Consider the following 8,260-nt stretch of genomic DNA (forward strand, 5'->3'; position numbering starts at 1 on the left):
TCGTCTCACTCTCTCTCACTCTCCTTCCCTCTCATTGTTTTCCCTTTTCCTGGAGTCTGCGAGCGTGAACACCAGCCGAGCTCACTTTTCTGCCAGGGCTCAAGTTCCCCTCGGGGATGCCTAGTGCCTTCGTGAGCGGTGCAAGCCTTGGGGTAAGGCTTTATTGATGCTTTGTGTACCCCCAGGCCTTGGCTCTACCCCCTCTCCCTCTTTCTCTCTCTGACGACCTCTGGAATGGGGAACTCTTAGCATTCGACTGCTCTACATGCAACACTCCACTCAAGCCAGCCCCTAGATTAAGGTAAGATATGGATGGTGTTCTAGAGGCGCCCTAGAACTCAGTCCTCTCCAGGTCCTGGGGACCTCCAGCCCAGGGCCACTCTGTAGGCAACGGTGGGGAACGCTCCACCTCGACACAGAGCTCTCTTCTCATAACTCCTATTGCGACTATGGGTGATGATGACTCGAACTCTCAATGGGAGCCTATGTTTGCCTTTCAATTATAGGGTCTGGCCAATCCGTCCCAAAAGATTCCCCTCTGACCTGTTGTTCTCAAAAATTTCAAACCACTCTCACTCACTGAACTCAAAGCTAACCATTTAAAACAACTCTGTACACAGATTTGGCCTCAATACCAAGTAGACAATCAGGACCGCTGGCCTTAAGCCGGCACATTTGACTTTAACATTCTTCAAAATCGCACCGACTTCCTTAGATGGAATGGCAAGTGGTCGGAGGTCCCATATGCCCAAGCCTTTTGGGCCCTTCGGAGCAGGCCCTCCCTATGCAAGGCCTGCTCCACCCACGAGGTCCTTCTATGCACCTTGCCTCCCAAACAAAAGGGCTCTTCTTCCTCAACTAACCGTAGACTGCGACCTTCCACACCCTCAGAGTTTGACTCCTTCCACACTCCCAGAGTTTGACTCCGTGGACAAGCCCTCTCCCTACCCGCCACCCAGCCAACCCTCTCCTTCCCCTTCATCCAACTCACCTACTGGCTCTACCTCTCCTGACTCCCCCTCAACCCTGCTACCCCATCTCCCGGACTCCCCCTCCCCTTTCCTCCCCCCCCCACCACATGGTCACATACCCAACACATGTTTCCCCTGAGAGAGGTGGCAAGACCAGAGGGCCCCACCCGAGTCCATGTGCCATTTTCATAGTCAGATATGAGCCAGATAGAAGAAAAGTTAGGATCATTTTCTGAAAATCCTACCAGATACAGAAAAGAATTCCTGAGACTCTCCCAGGCCTATAACCTCACATGGAGTGCCGTATATTATATCCTAAATGCCACTCTCACCCCTGATGAAAAAGACCATATCTGGCAAGCAGCAAAAGCCCATGCTGATCATTTACATAACCAAGACCGGGATAGGCCAGTTGCTGAAGAGGCGATGCCTCAGTTAGATCCCCACTGGACTTACCAGCCCGGTGACCCAGGTATCAGGAGACTCAACCATATGATTACCTGCATTCTAGAAGGAATGCAGAAAAATACTCATATCCATGTCTGTTATGATAAAGTCAGAGAAATCACCCAAGGGGCAGACGAAAATCCAGCCTTATTCTTGGCACGCCTCACAGAGGCGGTCCAGAAGTATACCAACCTAGATATCACCACCCCTGCTGGATTACTCTACCTTCACGTTCATCAGCCATTCCGCCCCTGACATCAGACGCAAGCTTCGACAACTAGAAAAGGACCCTGAGACCCCTCAAAGAGACCTTCTAGATATAGCCTTCAAGGTGTTCAATAATAGGGAGGAGGAGGCTGGGAGAGAAAAAGAATATGAGAGAAAAGCTAAATATGCCTGGCCCAAGTCATCCCAGAACAGGGCTTAGGACACCCCCTCCCTGGACCCTGCTTCCAATGCAACCAGTCAGGACACTGGGCAAAGGCATGCCCAAACTCATGGCTCCCACAAAAGCATGCCCAACCTGTGGCCACTGGAAGATGGACTGTCCCAAGGGACACCCTGGCACCCCTGAGGAGGTCCCCACTTCCCAGACTTGGAGAGTGGAATGTCCACAGGGATGCCCTGGCACCTCTGGGGAAATCCCCACTTCTCCCCAGAACCCCAGCCCAACCCTACAAAAGTTGTTCCAATGACGGGGCCTGGGTTCCAGACCTCTGGCCCGTGTCCCAAACATGAGCTCGGAACTTAGGGTAGACGGAGTAGTGGCTGGAAAAAAAGACCTCTTTTATAGTAGACATTGGAGCCACTTCCTCTCTCTTAACATCCTACTCTGGCCCAACTCAAGACTCAGAACTCACAATCAAGGGGGTCTCTGGAGTTCCCCTAAGGGCAAAAATCAGCCCTCCATTACTCTGTCAATTTGGAAAATTGACCCTTATACACTCATTCCTCATAATGCCTCAGTGCCTGATGGCACTCCTAAGGAGAGATTTGTTATCCAAATTGGGGGTCTTTATTATCATACCCCCCCTCCATGATACAGTCGCTATATTTTGCATGCAGATGGTACCTGGACGGTTCCTATCCCTCACCCCTGATCTTCCCTTGGATCTACCCACCTTAGACCCCCAAGTCTGGGACACTGATCACTCATCCATAGCCAAACATCATCCCCCAGTCCACATTACCCAAAAAGACCCTTCGACTATAATCACCCAACAACAATACTCTCTCACCCCGGAGGCCCACAAGGGACTTAAGCCTATCATAGACCGTCTTCTTCAAGCCTCTATCCTAATTCCTACCCATTCACCACAAACATCCCTATTCTGGCAGTAAGGAAGGGACAAAACTCTTGGAGACTGGTCCAGGATTTGTGAAGTCAATGAGGCCATCACATCAACATTCCCAGTAGTCCCTAACCCTTACACCCTTCTGTCTACCATATGCCCGACTGCAACCCACATCACAGTATTAGATCTTAAAGATGCCTTTTTCACCATCCCTCTCCACCCCCTCTCCCAACCCCTTTTCGCCTTCACCTGGCAAGATCCCGAGACTCAAGTTTCCCAACAACTAACATGGACAGTTCTCCCCCAGGGGTTCAGAGACAGTCCTCACTTTTTTGGACAGGCTTTACAAAAGGACCTACAGACACTCGACCTACCCCTGAGTCATCTCCTCCAATATGTAGATGACCTCCTCCTTTGTAGCCCAACCCGAAAACTCTGCCTCCAACATACCGCCAAATTCCTTGGGCCCCTGGGATCCTGGGGTTATCGGGTATCCCAATCTAAGGCCCAAATAGCCCAGACAAACGTCACCTACCTGGGGCTCTCCATTTCGCATCAACAAAGAACTATTCCCCCAGATAGAATCCAAGCCTTAACTGTCCACTTCCAAAAATGAAAAGGGAACTCCTGTCTATCCTTGGCCTCCTAAACTTTTTCCGTATCTGGATCCCTAACTTCTCCTTCATTGCAAAGCTGCCCTATGAGGCAACTAAAGGATGTCTGGATGAGCCCCTCTCTAATCCCTCCTCCCTGGCCAATCCTCTTCGCCAGCTCACCCAGAGCCTCCTCCAAGTGCCAACTCTCCACCTGCCAGATCACACCAGACCATTCTTTCTCTTTGCACATTCCAACCAAGGACAGGCCCTGGGACTTCTGTGTCAGCGGGCTGGAGACACCTGGGCTCCCATAGCCTATCTATCAAAACAGCTTGACATGGTGACCAAGGGGTGGCCTCCCTGTATACAGGCCACGGGTGCTATCACAGCCCTCGTACCTGCAGCAAATAAACTCTCTAGACATGCCCCTTTAACAGTCTGTTCACACACCTTCCGAGACTTAGTATCACATCGGGCTTTCCTCTCCCTTCCCCCTTCCAGGGTACAGGTCCTACATGCCTTTCTCTTCGACCCTCAGCTCTCATTCTCCCCCTGCTCTCCCCTTAACCCCGCCAGCTTATTACCCATGTCCTCTACAACAGACTCCCTCCTACATAGCTGCAGCCTAACAGTATATCTTACCCAAAACCCCTTCCAACATTTAACAGATCAGCCCATCCTAGACCCAGACACCCCACACTGGTTCGTTGATGGCAGCTCTCAAAAATCCCCACCCTTTGCCGCAGGATATGCCATCATCCAGGGGACCTTTGTCACAATCATGAAGCCCAGACAATTGAAGCTTCACCTCTGCCACCTCACACCACCTCCCAACAGGCAGAACTGATAGCTCTCACCAGAGCTTTAACTCTGGCTAAAAATCTAAGGGTTAACATCCACACAGACTGCAAATATGCCTATAACATACTTCACTCAAACGTCCTAATATGGAGAGAAAGAGGTTTCCTAACCCCAAAGGGATCCCCCATTATTAATTCAGACCTGATCCACAAACTTCTAGAGGCAGCACTCTTACCAAACAAAGCCGCCATCCTCCACTGTAGGGGACATCAAAAGGGAAGTCTCATATCAGCCTACAACAATGCTGCAGACCAGAAGGCAAAGGAGATAGCACTGTTCCATCCTTCCCTCCAGTCCCCTGTCATCTTAGCTCTGACTCCACCTGACCCTCCCACCACCAGAGAAATCCTCTCTTTTCTACACTCACTTTTTCATCCCTCATCCAAGACACTCCAACAGTTCCTCCGTAACCACTTCCCCATATCCAATGCTGACCAACAATATTTAGATAACCTTACCTGCTCCTGTCAAACATGTCAACGTACTAACCCCAGTTCCAACCTTAAACCGACATCCTTTCCAACCCATCAAACACGAGGCAGCCTCCTAGCACAGGATTGGCAGATAGACTATACTCATATGCCCCTGGTCTGGAGAGTCAGATACCTCCTGGTCCTTGTGGACACATTTTCGAGATGGGTAGAAGCATTTCCCACTACAAACAAAAGAGCCCACACCGTGGCCCAAATCCTCCTCACAGAAATTATCCCCAGGTTTGGCCTGCCTTCATCCTTTCAGTCTGATAATGGCCCAGAATTTACATCCAAGGTCACCCAACAACTTGTCCAATTCTTACAGATACCCTGGAAAATTCACATTCCATACCGTCCCCAGTCCTCAGGAAAGGTAGAAAGGATGAATAGAAAAATCAAAGAAACCCTTACCAAACTAACCCTCAAAGTACATCTGGATTGGACTAAACTTTTGCTAACTGTTCTCCTCAGAATATGGGCTTTGCCCAGAAAGCCTCTGGGGCTGAGCCCCTTTGAGGTGATATATGGAAGGCCTATGCTCCCTCCCGGACTCCCCCCTGAACGTCCTCCCATACCAAGCTTCTTATACTCCCCTCTGCTGGCAGAACTCTGCAATGCCCTCTGGAAATACGTCAACCACAACTTGCCTGCCCCTGACCCCCAAGCCTCCCTGCCCCCTTTACAAATTGGGGACATGGTCTATCTGTCTGATAATCCCCAGGGTGACCTAACCCCAAAGTGGCAGGGACCATTCAAAATCATCCTCCTTACCCCAACTGCAGCTAAACTTGAGAAGGTCACCTCCTGGGTACACCTCTCTCACCTAAAACGGGTCACCTCTGATCCTGCGCTGCTCTCCTCAACTGACACCTATCAGGTCTCCCTCACAGGGCTCACCTCCTTAAAATTCACCTGGTGACAACCTCTGTCAACCATTCAAGAAGACACTGAATGACCTGGACTCTCTTCAATCTACGACTGTTCCTGACCCAACTACTACAAGACCTCTGGACCAGCGCCCTGACAGGAACCTCCTTCAAAGACCTGACTACACTGGTGTCTCAACTGTGGCTCCAGGGAATCTTCTATAACCTGACTCCAGACGAAATTGATTTCTTTACTCTCATTCTCTACATCATTCTACATCCTAAGGAACACTGTTCCTCCTCAGATTCAAACAACCACCAACTTGGGGCCTTTTTCCCCTTGCCCTGATTGGCCTCTCCCTGTCTCTCTAACTATAATAGCACTCTTAATCTTAATCCTTGCTATAGGCCTAGTAACTGTATCCCCTCAGGACTGGCCACTTATCCTTCGTCTTTCCATGGGTATTGCCTACGTTGCTAGCTGTGTTCTACTCCTAGGGCGCTACTTCCTCTGCACTGCCTAACTAACAGCCCCACGACTCCTCTGTTCTTTATCCTTGCTGCACTCCCCAGCCTTCTGGCTACTCCCTGCCCCTGCTCTGACATTTATTCCTATGTACATTCCTCATGTTATAATACAGCTCCAAAACCATGCACCATGAACCTCAGGGGTGGGAAGTCCAAATCCCTACTCACTGTTAAAGTACAAAAGAGAGGGAGTTTCCTGAGTACCTGCCATAAGCCAAATGGAAGAAACATATGTTTCTATCCATTAACCACTGGGGGTACTCAGAGGGGGGCGGGGTACTAGATCAAAATCGGGAAAAGAAACAAGAAGAAGTCATAAAGAACATAATTTCCTGGTTACAGGCAACCCCTGAGCTTTATAAATGCCTAGACCTTCTTCCCCAATTACGGGCTCTCCTAAAACCTCCCTCTGGCAACCAACACCTTACCCGCCTTCTCAACTCTACCTTCCAATTCTTCCAGTACACACAACACACATCCCAGTGTTGGATATGCAGTCACTGTCTCCTTTACTGCACATAGCAATTCCTTTACCTTCAACCTGGCTGTTACAGGGCAACAATACCCCCCTTTCCCAACAAAAAACTACACAACTCATTGGGCCAGTCTCTGACAATGTCCTACTCTCAGTCTCTTCAAACCTAACCTGTATTAACTACTCTAGTGAATCTTTATTCTCTGCGGGACCTATGCATATTCATGTCTCCTGTTGGACCCCTGGACCTTGCATCTTGGTCTTCCTGACCTCAGGCCTAACATTCCTCAAAGAAGAAGAGGTAGAACAAATATTCTACCCCTAAGGGGAAATTTCCCATAGGAAAAGATGAGCTGCCATAGCCCCCCTCCTGATTGGGACTGGCATAACAGCAGCCCTAGGCACTGGGATTGGAGGCCTCTTGACCTCTGCCCATTTCTACTACAAGCTGTCCCAAGAACTTAATGAAGACATGGAGCAGGTAGTGGAGTCCTTCGTTTCAATTCAAAGACAAATTAACTCATTAGCTTCTGCGGCCCTTCAAAATAAGTGAGCCCTGGACCTTCTCACTGCAGAAAAGGGAGGGATCTACCTCTTCCTAGGAGAAGACTGTTGCTATTTTGTTAATGAAATGGGCATAGTTCAGGGCAGAGTCAAAGAACTTAGAGACAGAATTGAATGCCGCTGAAAAGAGTTAGAAAACCTTTACAGTCCTCAAAACCTGTTCCAACAGGTCCTCCCTTGGTTGCTCCCTTTCCTGGGACCACTGGTACTTATCATTCTATTCCTCTTATTTGATCCCTCTCTCTTCAATTTCAAAGGTTTCTCCAAGAATGGATTCGGGCCATCTCTCGAGATCAGGTCAAGACCATTCTTCTCGAGAGCCTCACCCCAGTCTCAGGAAAAGGAGACCCTGGGCCCTGGGACGATCCTCCATTCCAGACCCCAAATTGTTGCCCTTATCTAGCAGGAAGTAGCCAGAGAGATATGACGCCCTTCTCCCCATTTTTTTTTATGATTTCAGGGTCTGGAATAAAGGAGTCTTTGGGGCCTAGGAAAGAAAACAACAGTTTCAAAGGCCCTTGCTGAATCATCTAACTTCGGAGAAATCAAAACAGAACTTTAGGTCCCACCCTGATGCTCCAGGCCGGTTGCATCTATCTGGGACTTATCACCCCTGTCCAGAAACCTTCCACCCCCTACACCTGCCCCGAAGACTTATCACCGCCTGCCCAACTACAAATGCCATCTCAACTAAAGAATACCCAAAACATCCTGCCTGATTAACGTTTCCCTTATCGCTTCCACAAACCTCCTTATAAATATGGAGCCTTCCTTATCCCTCTCCGTGCTCAGCCTGGTCGTTAGGCCGACTGTCGCCCCTCCTTGCCTGAATAAAGGTAACCTACTTCTGTTGAGGTTGTCAGGGCGGTGGCTACAGACAAGGAAGGGAAAAGCCCTCGAAAATGAAACAAAAGAAGGTCCGAGGACGACCGGAGTGAGGACCTCAGGTAAAACAAACAACACTCCTGGCTGGCCCAGTTTACATAGGACAGGCCCAGGGAGAGATAAACACATAAATAGAGGAGCCAGAGCCAGCTCTCTCTCTCTCCCGCGTGCTGGGGCACTCTTCTCCTCGTGTCTTTAGATCGACGTGCCCTCACGCCTCAAAGATGGATTTTCCTGCTATCTTCTAAACAAAATAGAGCTGTAACACTGAGCTGTAACACTGATTTGTCTAAGAGCTA

Source organism: Ovis canadensis, chromosome X, assembly GCF_042477335.2.
Source record: "Ovis canadensis isolate MfBH-ARS-UI-01 breed Bighorn chromosome X, ARS-UI_OviCan_v2, whole genome shotgun sequence".
Lineage (NCBI taxonomy): Eukaryota > Metazoa > Chordata > Mammalia > Artiodactyla > Bovidae > Ovis > Ovis canadensis.